The sequence below is a fragment of the Delphinapterus leucas genome, chromosome 18, assembly GCF_059928025.1.
Source record: "Delphinapterus leucas isolate spDelLeu-1000000601 "Yukka" chromosome 18, BTC_Dleu_Yukka2, whole genome shotgun sequence".
In the NCBI taxonomy this organism is placed as follows: domain Eukaryota; kingdom Metazoa; phylum Chordata; class Mammalia; order Artiodactyla; family Monodontidae; genus Delphinapterus; species Delphinapterus leucas.
The window spans coordinates 11,804,544-11,821,673 of record NC_143146.1 but is presented as its reverse complement, the minus strand read 5'-3'; the positions used below and the strand labels follow the sequence as shown (position 1 = coordinate 11,821,673).

The window sequence follows — 17,130 nt, the reverse complement described above, 5'->3', positions numbered from 1 at the left end:
TGCAGTTTAGGGGATCCTGTCTAATTACAGGAAGGTACCTCTTTCCTTCAACACTGTGATCTGACCTATGACAAATCTGTACTATATATTATGTAACTGGCTAACAAGTCAATTGCAAACCAACTGAATGTTCAAATCTTAGTGCTGGTGCTGAAATCTCTTCACAAGAGTCGTCATGATCTCAAAGTTTGTTTCAAAATTTGCAAACATCAAGTGTCAATCAAATAAGAAGATGAAACACTAATGAATGTTGAATTCTCATGCTTTAGGTGTACTTCCGTTTTAGATTTTTTGGTTCTCTGCTATTTTTACAGTACTGTTTCATTTAAACTTCCTACATGCTAACTTCGTTTGTGTGATTGAAATAAAATTGCAGTATACACATGTTTAAAAAAAATAATTTGTTGTTTGTCACCCAGTCTATGGTATTTTTGTTATAGCAGCCCAAATAGCAGCCCAAAACTCTGAGACACAGAGTTTAGCACATAATTATTCCTGATTATTTAATCTGTATCTGTTCTCACCTCAAATTTAAACTTCTTGAAGGCAGGTATTATCTAAAATTTCTGTCCCTCACAGTTCCGATCACTGGATTAGGTACATAGCAGGTGCTTAATCTGGGGAATGATAGTCAAAATCTTAATAGCTGACTAATTAGAAAGAACACTGGGGACTTCACAGTGGTTAAGAATCCGCTTGCCAGGCTTCCCTGGTGGAGCAGCGGTTAAGAATCCACCTGCTAGTGCAAGGGACACGGGTTCGAGCCCTGGTCCGGCAGGATCCCACGTGCTGCGGAGCAACTGAGCCCATGTGCCACAACTTCTGAGCCTGCACTCTGGAGCCCGTGAGCCTCAACTACTGAAGCCCGCATGCCTAGAGCCCGTGCTCCACAAGAGAAGCCACCGCAATGAGAGGCCCGCGCACTGCAGTGAAGAGTGGCCCCCACTCGCCGCAACTAGAGAAAGCCCGCGTGCAGCAACAAAGACCCAACTCAGCCACACACACACACACACACAAAATATCCATTAAAAAACAAAAAAGAATCTTCTTGCCAATGCAGGGGACATGGGTTCGAGCCCTGGTCCGGGAAGATCCCACATGCCGCGGAGCAACTAAGCCCGCGAGCCACAACTACTGAGCCCGCGTGCCTAGAGCCCATGTTCTGAAACAAGAAAAGCCACTGCAGTGAGAAGCCTGCACACCACAACGAAGAGTAGCCCCCACTCACCACAACAAGAGAAAGCCTGTGCGCGCAATGAAGACCTAATGCAGCCAAAAATAAACAAACAAATAAATAAATAAAAAGATTTTTTTAAAAAAAGAAGAAAAGAAAGAACACTGGCCATAGTGTTTGGTGAGCACCCTCTGTGCCCAGCATTTTAGTTGCTGGATTGTAGGGAAGTCCAGGGGTTCCAGGGATGGGACCAAAGTAGCAGCGGGGAAGCAGGGGCCCAAGGCTGTGGCCGTTTACCACCCAAACCAGAAATATTTATATGTTTATAGCAGGACTGGAGTTAGCAGCCAACTTCTGGACTCCAGATATCACAGACCAGATAGTTTGATGTGTTGGATGATGCTGGTGCTCTGCCTTGATCCCCTCTCATCCATTTTTACCATTTTTGTCTTTCCCTTTTGGGGGTGCTTTTGATTTCAACAAGCGAAGTGTGCTGCAACTTTACGGAGAACTACCTTCTAGTTACTGGACCCCACTTGCCTGCAGGTGGAGGCCCTTGGCGTGGTCTACAGCCTGTAACGGATGGGGCGCTGGGGCAGGAACCCTAGCTCCCTTGCCTCGGGTGACCCCACCCCAAGGCATCGCTTACACTTGAGCCCCCCTCAGAGTTGGGACATCACCACCTGTGGAACTTGGCTGAGCAGCCTTACTCTCCTTTTCGCGCTCTGCTCCCCACACCGCTCTCTCTCTCATCGTTTCACCTGTGAGCCCTTGCTTAAGAAGCCACTCCCACACCAACCTGACTCTGGGGATTCTGACGGTATTCACTTCCTAGGCCTACTGTAGCAAGTACCCCTGCAGCAAGTACCGAGTGGCTTAAACCAACAGAAATATCTTCTCTCATGGTTCTGGAGGCCACACGTCTGAAATCAAGGTGTCGGGCAGGGTATGCTCCCTCTGAAGGCTCAAGGGAAGAATCTGTTCCATGCCTTTCTCTTGGCTTCGGCTGTTGCTGGCAATCCTTGGCATCTCCTGATTTGTAAACACATCACTCGTCTCTACCTCTGTCTTCACACAGGGTTCTCCCTGTGTCTGTGTATCTTTTCTTCTCCTTCTAAGGACACCAGTCATATTGGATGAGGGACCATAACCTCATGAGTATGGCCTCATTTTAACTTGACTATCTGCAAAGGACCTGTTTCCCAATTAGGTCATGTTCACAGGTGGGGAGGGAGGTGTTTGCTGTGGCTGTGAGGGAAGGATCTGTTCTAGGCTTCTCTCCTTGGCTTGTAGATGGCGGTCTTCTCCCTGTGTCTTTTCATAGTGTCATCCTTTTGTGCATGTGTGTTTCTGTATCTTAATTTCCCCTTTTTATAAGGACACCAGTCATATTGGATTAGGGCTCATCCTATGACCTCACTTTAATCTGATTACCTCCGTAAAAAGCCTTTCTCCAAATACCATCATATTCTGAGATTAATAGGGGTTACGACTTCAACACGCGAATTTTGAGGGGATATAGTTTAACTCATAAGGGTGCTTACAACTTCATATCTTTTAGGGGCAGAATTCAACCCTTGACACTGACCTAAACCATCTTATTTATTACTTTAAGGTTTTGTGAAGGTCAAGTATCTAAACACACAAAAAATGGTATGTGCACTATATAGAACCCAGTGGCTCTATTTTCCAGTCATCGTTATTTATTTATTTGTTTGTTTATTTATTTATTTAGGCTGCGTTCCGTCTTCATTGCTGCTTGTGAGCTTTCTCTAGTTGCGTTGAGTGGGGGCTACTCTTTGTTGTGGTGCGCGGGCTTCTCACTGCAGTGGCTTCTCTTGTTGTGGAGCACAGGCTCTAGGCACACGGTTTTCAGTAGTTGTGGCACGCTGGCTCAGTAGTTGTGGCTCACAGGCTCTTGAGCGCAGGCTCAGTAGTTGCAGTGCACAGGCTTAGTTGCTCTGTGGCATGTGGGATCTTCCCAGACCAGGGCTCAAACCTGTGTCCCCTGCATTGGCAGGCGGATTTTTAACCACTGTGCCACCAGGAAAGCCCCAGTCATTGTTCAAATGTATTAAAACACTATATTTTTATCTTTCTGAGTTGTCATAAAATCAGAAACAATATTATAACTTCATTTATAGGACTTAAGTATCTACAACATTTGTGTTTTTACTTCCTGTAGTTAAGGTTAGATTCTTTTTCTGGTAAGTATCAATTTTGAATTGGAAATTATGTACCCTTAAGTGTTATTTGTATGAAACAAATGAGTCATTAATAACACAATAAATAAACTGTACAGTGGTTAAGAATGTGGACTCTCCTGTCAGACGGCTGAGGTTTGCATCAGCTCTATAACTCACTAGCTGTGTGACCTCAGGCCAGTTAATTAATCTCTCTGAGCTTTCACCCCCTGGGCTGTAACTGGCAATGAGAACAGTGCTGTTATTTTGAAGCACATTGCGCAGTGTCTGCTCATAGTTAACACTCTCTAAATATTAGCTATTATTTTGCCTGAGGTATTCATTTATACATAATAAGTCTGAAAACGTAAAGACATAATAGAAGTGAAATTTATAATTATCTCTTTAGGTAAAACCTCACACTTTTCCAGGAAAGTATTACTAATATATTCCTTTAAAATAACAGAATATAACTAGTCTTTTCTCTTTGTCTTTCTGAATTTAACTATTTATTACCAAGATAAAATTATTGTTCTGTTTTCATGAGAAAAAAAATTTTAATTGTATATAATTTTTTTTAAAAAAAGGCAATTCTCTAATATGGTACAAACTTAAACATCACAAAAAGAAATATAGTGAAAAGTAAGTCTCCTCCCCTTTCCCCCAAATTATCAGGTGACCTTTCCAGGGGCAACCATTGTTACAAGTTTCCTTCCAGAAATAGTCTATGAATATGCAAGGAATAAATTTTCTTACCCATATTTTTTAACGTTATAGCATATTATGTATGCTCTTCGGCATCTTGCTTTTTACAACTTAATAAGATACCTGGGAAATTTTCTCTTATCGATACCAAGTAGTTTTGTTTCATTCTTTTTCAGTGTTGCATAGTATTCCACTCTACAGATATACCAAACTTACTTAACCAGCTCCCAGTATATTTGGCTGGCTTCTTTTGTTACTGCATGCATATTTGCATCTTTAAGCTCATTTGCAAACATATCTGTAAAATAAACTCCTAGAGTAGAATTGCCAAGTCAAAAATATCTGCATATGGAAATTTGCTGGCACTTTGTAAATTGCTCTCCAAAGAGGATGGACCAATTTGCCTTCCCACCAGTATTAGTCCTCCCATCACCATCAGGGCATTACTAAATTTTCTGAATTTTTCCAACCTTCCAAGTGTCAACAGCATCTCATGCCACTTTGAATTTCTATTTCTCTCATTAGAGTGCAATTAAGGATCATATCATTTGCTTATGAATGATTTATATTTCCTTTTTTTTACAAACTATTTGGATAATTTGCCAATTTTTCTATTTAAATATTTATTTTTTCATAATAATCTCTATTAGCTTTTTATATATGAAGGAGTCTAAATTTGGTTGTATGTGTAGTATTTTTCCTGTTTAGTCATTCGCCACTGATTTTGTTATGGTATTTTTTTTTCCAGGAATTAAAAAAATTGTTTTTGTTAAATCTATCAATAAGGTAGGAGACTATTGCAATTCTGCAGATAGGAGCGTCAGGTGGCTTGGGATAGAGTAATGCTAGTGGATGTGGTGATAATTGATAACTGTATTTGAGGATACAGGTATTGGGAAGCTAGAGCTTGGCTGACGCATTAAATATGGTGGCAGGGGGTGGGGTGGGGAAGGTGAGGGAAAGAGAGGTTGACTCAGAGGCTTTCGGCCTGAGTAACCAGGTGGACAGTGATACCTCTGACTGAGATGGACAAGATTTTAGGGGAAGCAAGTCTCTAACCTGTTTTGGAAACATGCTTCCACATGCCTGGTTTCATAATGTGATACATATTCAGGTCCTGTTCATTCATTGTCTACTGAGGCTCTTCCCATCAAAGTGAAATGCTGAGTCAAACTATATATTCAGCATGTCTGAAACAGTCATTACTACATTGCATACACTCATAGGTGGTGACTTAGAGTTCAAGAGAGCTAACATCATACCCCTAATGTCATCGCCTCACCCTGCATCTGTGGTCTCTTCTGGGGACTTCAGCACATGCTCTGCAGTCACCGAGGAAACACTGACCTGGCTCTGTATCTGGGGTTGATTCAAAAGAGTTTGACTAGTTTTCCCTGAATTCTCAGGTATCTAACTGGCAGGTTGAGTCAGTTTAACAACTTGGCCTGGTAACCCAAAACCAAAAAAAATCAGACTGGTTTGTACATGTCCGGAGAGAGGGCCATGGTCTGTGAGCTCAGCTGGTGGGGGCAGAGGAAAAGGTTGATTTTTTTCAGAGACTTTATAAACATAAAATTCCGCATGGATGATTAATAATTCTGTGCAACATAATGGGTGTTGGCACACAATGGGGAGAAAATCTTACTGAAAGAAAATAAACAGTGTTGTGGAATGATTCCAGTAGGAATTTAAGACAATCTCAAGGAAATCTCTGAGAGTCTGTTTTAATCTGTCTTTTCATGTATCCCTTTGACAGTAAAATTAGTGCCCAGCATTATGGAACGTGGTGAAGAGCAGCTGCCAGCTAGCATCCCGACTACTTTTACAACACATCCAGTCACCACGTACTCAATACCTTCCTAAACAGCTTTCACATCTATCTTCTTCCTTCTGCAACTTAATGAGTAAAGCTGAGCCAATCACCACCCAAAACAAGATATCAAACATTCCTAGCCCCTCTGCAGTGTTCTTTAAATTAGGGAAGATAACACCTTCATGGTACAGAGAGTAGACAGTTTAGTTACGACGCTTACCTTGTTATTTTGTTGATTCTGAGCACTGAATGTTTTCAGCTCTGATCACCCAGTTGGCTTTCCTAATAATGTCTTAGAGGTTCATCCAGAGGCCAGGAGAACAGAACATATACATGTACTACAAGGGGGCCTCAATACCTTAGCAGGTGGGTTACAAACTAGTGTAACTCTAGATGGAAATGTACATGTTACCTTCCTTGGCCAGTTGTATTTTCCTGAGATGGTGGCAACACTAGATTCCCATCCCCTGTGCTCCTCTGCAATGTGATCTTGTCGCTCTCCCATAGAGTCGGGGGTCTCACTGTCCTCTCCTTGAATCTGGACGAGTCTTAGTGACTTTCTTTTCTAACAGAATGTGGTGGAAAGGGATGTTCTGGACTTCAACGGACAAGTCATAATAAGCCTTGCAGTTTCTGCCTGGGAATCTTGGAGCTGTTGCTCTTCGGATACTCCCTCTATGAACCCAGATGTCAGGCTGTGAAAAGCACATGGTGAGGCCAGGCTTGGGTGCTGTGGTTGACAGCCCCAGCTGAGCTCTCAGCCAATAGCCAACTTTATCCACATGTCACAAGAGTGAGCCACCTTGGGATAGACCTAGAGTCTGTCATACAGAGTGAAGTAAGTCAGAAAGAAAAAGACAAATACCATATGCTAACACATATATATGGAATTTAAGAAAAAAAAAATGTCATGAAGAACCTAGGGGTAAGACAGGAATAAAGACGCAGACCTACTGGAGAACGGACTTGAGGATATGGGGAGGGGGAAGGGTGAGCTGTGACAGGGCGAGAGAGAGTCATGGACATATACACACTAACAAACGTAAGGTAGATAGCTAGTGGGAAGCAGCCACATGGCACAGGGATATTGGCTCGGTGCTTTGTGACAGCCTGGAGGGGTGGGATAGGGAGGGTGGGAGGGAGGGAGACGCAAGAGGGAAGACATGTGGGAACATATGTATATGTATAACTGATTCACTTTGTTATAAAGCAGAAACTAACACACCATTGTAAAGCAATTATACCCCAATAAAGATGTTAAAAAAAAAAAAAGAGTGAGCCACCTTGGATGTTCAGCCCAATTGAGCCTTCAGATGACCGAGACTCCAGCTGACATCTGATTGCCACTTCAAGTGAGACCCCAAGTGAGAACTTCCCAGCTGAGCTCAGTCAACTCAGAACTGTGAATGGCTTGTTATGTAGGAAGAGTTACTGAAACATCTGCCATTCTAGGAGAAGTAAGGGTCAGGGAAAGTAAAATCAAGGAACCCATACTGAGCATGAGACTCCATGGAAGACACAAGAATATGTATGCAGTTGAGATGGGGAGAAGGGACACTTACATAAAAGAGTAAGAGATGGCCCAAGGTAGCACATGACCCTTAAATATAGGCGTGTAGGGAACAAAAAGATCAGTGAAGGCTGGGAGTCTTCATGGAGGAGGAGGGACTTGAAGTGAGAATTAACAGATAGGGGAGTGCATGCAAGCAGAGAATAAGAGGGAGGCCTGGGTACAGCACGGATAGAGATATGGTTTTAGAAATGTGCCTAATGCTTAAAGACTGAATAGATCAACATGACTGGAACACAGCATTTATATACTTATGTAACAGCTGATAAAGCTGGAGATAGACCCAGAATAACAGGTTAAACTGCTTATCAAGAGAAAGGTTAAGGCAAGAGTTTTGAGTTGAAGAGCCATCTATGCTTAGGTGAGAGGTGAGACCACGGAAGTGAAGGTCTCCGAGGAAAAGAGTCTCAAAATAACTTTGTTGGAGTATGGAATCTTTTAAACTGATCATTTATTTTTGGAAAAATCCGATTTCTATAAAGCAACTCATGTTGGATAGGGGAAGGAAAAAGAACCATCAAGGAAAGAGAACCACATAAGATTATCATTGTTGAGGAGAATGACGATAATCTCCAGTGGTTCCATCCTAACCGAGGAGAAATTTGGGAGTCAAAGTTCATCTAATTGGCGCTGAGACCACTGATACCAGCTGCTGAGGACAGGGCCGTTCTAGCTATTTCAGTTCCTCTTGAAGCCAGTTTCAGGAAGCAGCCAGACCCTCCTTAGCCCAACCTCAACCGCCAGGGAGGGGAGAAGAGCTGGAGGGTTTAATCCCCAATGACCAATGATTTAATCAATCATGCCTACGTAATGACACCTTGATTTAACAAACAGCATCCTGGACGGTGAACAATTGATGTACCTGTTGGGTGGCAAACCCTGACCCTACAGGGACAGAAAGTCCTGTGCTCTGGGCCCTTCCAGACCTTGCCCTATGTATCTCTTCATCTAGCTGTTTAATTGTATCCTTTATAATAAAATGCTAATTATAAGTATAGAGCTTTTCTGAGTTCTGTGAGTTGTTCTAGTGGGTTATCAAATGTGAGAGGGGCATTGTGAGAACTCCTGAATTTTCAGCCAAGCTGGACAGGAGAGCAAGTGGCCCCAGGCTGGCATCTGAAGTGGAAGCCGTCTTGTAGAACTGAGCCCTAATTCGTGAGGTCTGCATTAACACTAGGTAGTTAGTCTCAGAATTGAATTGAACTGGAGGACACTCAGTTGGTGATGTCAAACGCGAGGGGTCACGGGGAGAGGTGATGCAGACCACAAGGGGGGGGTAACCAAGTGGGGCATTTTCATTATGAAGCCCTATGTTTATAAGGCCCTCCCCTTTTGTGGTAAAGGGGAAGGAGTCATGTTGATGAGGTCAGAACTTCTGTCTCCTGCACTTTACCACTTTGGTAAGAGATCTGCCCACACATCCAGTGTCGTCTGGCACTTGGCGCTAAGCCAGGAGGTAATCAAGAAAGGGACAGGAACTGCTTCCTGGATGTCTTCAGAGGAAGAGGGAATGAATGAATGTAGGCAGAGATGAGGTTGAAAAGGAATTAAATCTCCATAATGCATGGATTTGGTGCCACATATGGCCCCCGATTCACCTTTGGATAAGCATACCTTTCCTATTCTCAGTGTATATGGAGTGGTGGGGCTGACCCCACCACCTGGCTCCTGACCCAAGCCAATGATTGGTTCAGAGGGGGCCCACTACCTAGGCCAGGCCAATCAGAGACAGGAAGCAACATGCCAGGAATTTTACCAGCGCTACTGGGGAAAAAATAAGCTTTTCTCCACTCTAGGCTTGCTAAGTTATTAAGATGTAAGCCTAAAAATGTGGGTGGGTGTCTTGACTCCAGTGGAGGTGAGCGCAACCTGCCAAAGAGCGAAACCAACACAAAGGAAAGCAGAGTGGGGAGGTGTGTATGTGAGTCTGTGAGAGAGACAGAGACAGAGAGAGTGAGACAAAGAGGCACAGAGAGACACAGATGACATTATCTCTGGAAGGGCTTGTGTGAGGGTAGTTTGTCTTGGGAAGCAATCCCAAAAGAAGCAACTGGGAAGAGTGAAATCAGAGAGAAGGCAAAAACAATCGGAAGATATTTTATTCAGTTGCTCATTGCTGTGACCAACTAGGACTGGATCCCACTGAGACCTTCCGAGAAGTCATATTGACAACCTCACAATAGTTTAGAAGTGGGACACACTGATCAAGGCTCCAGGCTCCCAGTGGATCAAAGGATGCTCCATGAGACCCTAACTTCTCCTCCCCACTTTTAGTGGCCAAGATTCTCCAGAGACCAGCCCATGTTGATAAAGAGTTTTGATACACATACAGATTGAATAACCCTTTATCTGCAATCCTGTTTAGACGGGAAAATAAAAAAGTTTTATTTAGGCTTTTGAATAAACTCAGCCAATTCACTTAATCAAAGATGCATAAGACACAGCATATAACAAGAGATTTGTCTGTTTAAGAAAAGAGATGATTTTGAAACATTTAGTGCTTAATTCTACTTATATGAGGTACTTGAATAGTCAAATTCATTGAGACAGAAAGTTGAATGGTGGTTGCCAGGGGCTAGTGAGAGGGAGAAATGGGCAGTTATTGTTTAATGGGTAGCATTTGGGATGATAGAAATGTTCTGGAGATGGATGGTGGTGATGGTTGTACAACAATATGAACTTACTTAATGTCACTGAATTGTATACTTCAAAATAGTTTAAATGGTAAGTTTTATGTTATATATATTTAACCACAAAAAAATATTTACTACAGGGACTTCCCTGGTGGTGCAGTGGTTAAGAATCCGCCTGCCAATGCAGGGGATATGGGTTCAAACCCTCGTCGGGGAAGATCCCACTTGTCGCGGAGCAACTAAACCTGTGCGCCACAAGTACTGAGCCTGCGTCTTGAGCCACAACTACTGAAGCCCGCACGCCTAGAGCCCGTGTTCCGCAACGAAGAGTAGCCCCCACTCGCGGCAACTAGAGAAAGCTCGCGCGCAGCAACAAAGACCTAACGCAGCCAAAAATAAAAAAATATATATATAAAAATGTTTACTACAGAAACTTAGCTCTAATGAGTGATTCAGGGGGTTATACCACCTCCTTGGCAATGACCAGATAATGAGCTTGATGATTAGGCCAGATTGACTATAAAAAGCAAATGCTTCAAGGAGTATTGCTGTAGTTTTCACTATAAAATATAAATTCATTTTCTGACTTGGAGATAGAACAACTAAGAATGTGATTAAGAGAATGCTCTTAAGGATAAAAGGCCAAAAATTTGGCCTGTGCTCTATGTTAGCAACAGGAAAATGTAGGGCAGGAAAAGAATTCTTCTCACAGAGCAGGAATGCTCTACAATTTCTTCTTTACCACTTAAAAAATGGTGGGTAATCATGGTCTAATGAGAAAAAATACTGGGTTTTTTGTTGTTGTCATGGGCACAATCTATGAGCAATCCATTCTTCGATTTTATTGTCACCCCTCCCCATGTGTTATCATTCTGATTAATAGACACAGAAAAATTTTTTTTAATAAATTTATTTATTTATTTTTGGCTACGTTGGGTCTTCGTTGCTGCGTGTGGGCTTTCTCCAGTTGTGGCGAGTGGGGGCTACTCTTCATTGTGATGCGCGGGCTTCTCATTGCGGTGGCTTCTCTTTGTTGCGGAGCACGGGCTCTAGGCTCACGGGCTTCAGTAGTTGTGGCATGCAGGCTCAGAAGTTAGTTGTGGCTCACGGGCTCTAGAGCGCAGGCTCAGTAGTCGTGATGCACAGTCTTAGTTGCTCCGTGGCATGTGGGATCTTCCCGGCCCAGGGCTCGAACCCAAATCCCCTGCTTTGGGAGGTAGATTCTTAACCACTCCTCCACCAGGGAAGTCCCCTATACGGATTCTTTTAATTACCAGTGTACTTTAAAGCCTTTTTAAATTGAAGAATATGAAATTCCTAAACATGAATCTACCTAAATAGGAAAGTTTGTATTTTATTTCCTTTGATACTTTACTTAATTTTGGAGGCTATACACTACAAATTAGTGAATTGTTAAAAGTTATACATAAAATAGCCAAATATAAAATAATTATAAAATAGCCAAGCAAACTGAAAATAAGTGTAACTATTATTTATATAGAAATGTCTACATGACAAATTATATAATGCATGAGAAGTTCTTAAGACAGGGTCTAGCACATAGGAATTGCTTAATAAATGTTCGTTTTTACTGACAATATTGATGCCTTTAATTTGCTTCATTTTAAGTCCATGAAATACGTAATAAAGACTTAGTGCACTTCTACTAGATAAAAGTCCTCTTGCTAGGCTGTATGGGGGAACAGAAAATTGAAGGAAATATATATACCACAGAGAGAAACATCAGTTCTCCTAGGGATGGGGAGAAAGCAATTATATAAAAAAATAATTTACACGACAGAGAGTTACCCAAATGTTATGGAGATTCAGATAAATCAGGGGAAATTTCACAGAGGAAGAGGCATTTATCGTGGACCTTGAAGGATGGATGGGATTTCAAGTGGTAAATATGAGAGAGGGAGATGGAGGGGGTGGGGAGAGCACAGATGCAGAGAGAGGAGTGAGGGCAGGCCGGATTATCGGGTTTATCTGGAACACAGGATGGCAGCAGGAGAGTTGTTGGAGATCAGCCTGGAAAGGCTGGCTGGGGCCAGAGCATGGAGATCTCAGATTCTGAGAGGAGGGGAACCCTTAAAGTTGTTTGTACCTGAAAGAACATGACTAGAGGGGGACTTCCCTGGTGGCTAGTGGTTAGGATTCTGGGCTTTCACTGCCATGGCCCAGGTTCAGTCCCTGGTCTGGGAACTGAGTTCCTACAGGCTTCGCGGGTGCACAGCCAAAAACAAAAACAGAAAAACATGACTAGAGAAAGTTTTAGGAATCGTGATCTAGAGGCATTCTGCTTCTGCTCTATTGAAATAAAGAGGAAAACTCCTTTCATATAGGAAAATGGTTAGTTTCCATTTCACAGATGTGGTCGCTGGCTCACCTTAGGCCAGAACCAACCCTTGGTTTTCAGACTTGAGGTCCAGTGTTTGTTCCGTTTCAGTTGTACTTTATAAGAGCTCATCACTGCCACTGTGCCTGTATGGACCTGCAGACAAGGTGTCCCCAGTGGCTGTTGGGTGGGCTTCCTGATGGAGTCTGAGAAATGGTTAGTAGAATCTGCATCACTCTGATGCTCTCCGAAGGCCCTGGCTGCCATCTTCCCAGGCCCTCCCCTCCCCCAGTCGTGCAACACACCTCAGTGTTCTGGATGGAGCAAGAAAAAAGCTGGAGAAATCGCCAGCCAAGATGGTCCGTCTTGGTATGAGCTGTGCCAGTTTAGGGGAGGAGGGACGCAGGTAAATCAAAACTGCTCCTCTTAACATCTTCAGTGTGTCCAATCCCCATTTTTTTTTGCTTCACTGACATGCTGGAGCTCCTCTGCTGGACTCCTAGACTTCCAAAAAGACATTCTTGTCCACGGGCAACTGTCAGAATTGGTGTTCTTTAGGGGGAAGATGGTAGAAAACTCCTATTCTTCCAGTTTGCTGACATCACCCCACAGGATCCCTTTTAAAGAATGAGAATACCCCTGGGAAGATCTATTTACCTTTGTTTATTCACACCTTGCAGAAAATTATCTTATTTATACTTTGTGTAAAATCTAAGCAACTGAGGGCATCTTCTTTAGAATCAAATTGATGGATGTCAATGATTGATATCATTCACATGTTGAATAAATTCAATCCTTTGAGGATTGGCTTAAACCAGGGTGACTATGAAGAAATGACCTTCTTACTGTCTCTGAAGGGAATTCTAAGAGTGGCGGTCCAAAGAACATTTTTGAAAACAGACAGCATACTTGAGTAAGATTTATGACCTCTTACAGAGCCTGCTTTGAAGGTCAGTCTGTTGGCTTTTCTCAAATTTAACAAATTTGTTTTCAAAACTGAGTTTTATTCTTTCTTGTAACAGAGGCTGTTAGAGCTCACCAATATCAAGTTGGCCATACAGCCAGACGGTACTTCCCAGGTCCCGTCGTCTAGGGGTGGTCACGTAACTAGTCTTGGCCAATGGAATGTGGCATTCCAAGTGATGTGTGGCATTTCCAGATGTGGTCCCTAATCCCTCCTTGGATTCTCTGTGTGTCCCTCTTGCCTTGTCTGTTGGCTGGATGCAGAGAATCTTCTGAGACTCCTGGGCTCTAGAGGATAGAAGGGCCACCAAATGAATGAGGCCTGAGTCCCTGAATGATTACATGGAGCAGAGCCTGCTCCCCACCAACACATTAGACTGTGACTTTTTTGGTTAAGCCAGTTGGATTGGGCTATTTCATGTTATGGCTGTGAGCCCCTCCTGACCAATATACATGATTCCTCTTAGATTCTGATGAAGTTGCTAAGACTTTAGAGGTGACACCTATCCCATGTCTGAACCCCAAATTGCTAGAGCATTGGACACAGCTGTTGCTTTTGGATTTATTTAACATTAGTGTTGTGCTCTCTGGGGCCCCAGGCCAACCACTCCTCTTGATCTAGTTTCTGATTCACTGTCAGTCAGCGTCAATCAGTCCGACCCCCTTTGCGGGACATTTCTTGAGGACAGCTAGCTGTGCTGCTGATGAGAAGCTTAGACCGTCCAGGGTTCCCTGCTGTACAGTTTGTCTTCAACAGTTCTGTCAACAGGCTTTAGAGCTTCACCACCCCCTGCAAAGTCCCAGAATCTTTCCCACATTTTCTTGAATGTGTGCTTTGAGATTGCGAACGGTTAGCACCCAGTAAAGCCTGACCCACAGTGCCAGAACTTTTGATAACATAACCAGCCCACTGAGTTCCCAGAAAATGAGAAATCTATTTTAACATCAGCCTCAAGTTCGCTTTTCGTGTCGTCAGGGAGAGAGACGCACACATTCATTCTATTTGGCTTGTAGAATGAGTCAGAGTGCAAACCAGTAATTTGACACAAGTGACCAAATTCTCCTGTACTGGGCTCCAAACTCCTCAATAGACATAGTAAATGAATGAATTTCTCTGGCTGCTCAGACTTGCCAAATGTATATTTTTATGGACTTAGCTGCATAGATTTATGGGCTTAGGAATAACTAAGGTGGACAGGGGTCTGGATATTGTCTGCACATCTCCTGGAGCGGCTCTGAAGCAAGGACCGGGTCTGCTAGAGCAGCAGCCCCCAACCTTTTTGGCACCAGGGACCGGTTTCGTGGAAGACAAGTTTTCCATGGACTGTGGGGCTGGGGGTGATGGTTCAGGCGGTGATGCGAGCGGACAGGGGGGCGATGGGGAGCAGCAGATGAAGCTCTGCTGGCTCGCCTGCCGCCCACCTCCTGCTGTGCGGCCCGCTTCCTAACAGGCCACAGACCGGTGCTTGTTCGCTGCCTGGGGGCTGGGGACCCCTGCGCTAGATAACCCCTAGTGTAAGTGTGGGCTGGGATTCTGGGAGCTAGCGGCTGACAGCTGTGGTGAACAAAAATGTTTCATAATATTTTACTTCCAACAAAAGTGTTAAAGTGTTAAAAGTATAAAAGTAAGAGCAGCCCATGGGCATGTATTTTGGGTGAAAAGAAACGACTCAGAACCACTGGTTTAAATAGCCCTATTTTGAGATTCTGCATTCAAACATTTTTGTACATGCATTAATTTGAAGCACTTGTCTCTTTTTCAGAGCCACATTCCTTTTATGTGAGACATCAAATAACAGTTGACATGGCCAGCCAAGAGATGTTATTGTTCAATTTCCTCAAGTGGCAGCCCCACACCTAATCATGCATGCAACTGGGAATAAAATTAAGTGTTCTGAGTAAAAACATGTTAAGAGACCTCCAAAGGAAGAGATGTTATTGCTCGGATATTCACAAATGTAGGCAAAACCATGTCCCTGAGGATTAAATCAATGCTAGGAGGAACATAATTGCATAGAAAAAAGTTCCATAAGCTATGAAGCATGATATTAAGTAAAGCTGATCATTGCTGCTTTTTTTTTTTTTAGAGATTTTTTTGACGTGGGCCATTTTAAAGTCTTTATTGAATTTGTTACAATATTGTTTCTGTTTTCTGTTTTGGTTTTATGGCCATGAGGCATGTAGGATCTTAGCTCCCCGACCAGGGATCGAACCCGCACCCCCTGCATTGGAAGGCGAAGTCTCAACCACTGGACCACCAGGGAAGTCCCTGAGCAGCTTCTTTTACTACAAATGTTTATCGTGCATCTACAATATGTCGGGCACTGTTCTTAGTCATTTGGATGCATGAGCAAACAGTTCCAAGTCCATGATACATGTTCAAATAGTGGACAGACAAAATATGATCTATTTCTAGAAGAAAATCAGGAGGTGGCTGATTATGCTTGATATAAAATAAAGCAAGTGAAGTATAGGGGGAGATGCAGGTGCTGCTATCTTACATAGTATGGTCGGGAAGCCCTCTCTGAGGAGGTGATATTTGATGGGAAGGATTGAGCCAAGTGGAGATATGAAGGAAGAGGGTAAAGATGTGACGGTGGAATGATCAGCATACAGATGTTATTTATAGTCATGGACTCGGGTGAGAATGGTGAGAGTATCCGGACAGACAGGTGAGGAGGGCACTCCCAGTCACTCATCATGTAGAGTCTGCAAAGAGGAAGAGCTGGCAATGGACACCAAGAAGAAGCAACAAGCCAGGGACCTTCCTGGTGGTCCAGCAGTTAAGACTCCATGCTTCCCATGCAGGGGGCCTGGGTTTGATCCCTGGTCAGGGAACTAGATCCCACAAGCCACAACTAAAGATCCCGCATGCCACAACTAAGACCCGGTGCAGCCAAAAAACTTAATAAATATTAAAAAAAAAAAAAAAAGAAGAAGAAGAAGCAATGAGCCAGATGGGAGGAAAACCGGGAGGCGGATGTCCCTGAAGGCAAGTGAAGAAAGTGTATTAGAAAGGAGACTTGAGCAAGTGGTAGTCCACACAGAAATAAGAATCAGACTTAAATCCCCACCTCCCCTAACATGCCAAAACAGGTTCCACTTGACCTACACGTGGAGAGCAACACTTAAGAACTTTTTGAAGGAAACAGAGACAAATATTTTTATGACCTCAGTCAGTGGAAGTATGTCTCTAAAAAGACATAAATAGCACATACCACAGGAGGAAAGAAGAAGACGTTTTATATTTCTGGTCATTAAAAAACAGTATTAAAAAGTAAAAAGACAGAGTGCAAACTGGGAGGAAATATTTGCAGCACATATAATAACCAGAAGCTTCTTAATAATTCAGAATAGAAAAAGAACTCCTACAAATTAGTAAGACAAAGACATATAATGCAATAAAAAAATGTGCAGATGACATAAATAGGCATTTATCATTAAAGGAAGCTTGAATGGGCAATAAACATACGAAAAGATCTTCAACCTCATTAGTAATTTGGAAAAATGCAAATTTTAATCTGCAAAAGATATCATTTTACACCCACCAGATTGGCATAAATTTTAAAATATGACAATACCAAGTATTGGCAAGGATATAGAGGTTGGGAAATATTATTCACCACTGGTAGGAGTATAAATTGGTAAACAACTTTGGGGCAATTTTGGTTTTATCTTATCAATCTGAAAATGCACATACCCTATGGCCCAGTAGTCTCCCTCTAGAGAAACTCTTGCCCATGTGCATCAG

General features: G+C 42.9%; 1 protein-coding gene across 1 annotated transcript in view; it reads right to left on the bottom strand.

Annotated features, from left to right (window-relative positions):
- The window catches only part of LOC115803254 (uncharacterized), a 68,395-nt gene that overhangs the window by 15,224 nt on the left and 36,041 nt on the right, over positions 1 to 17,130 (bottom strand). The gene's annotated exons all lie outside the window — the stretch shown is intronic.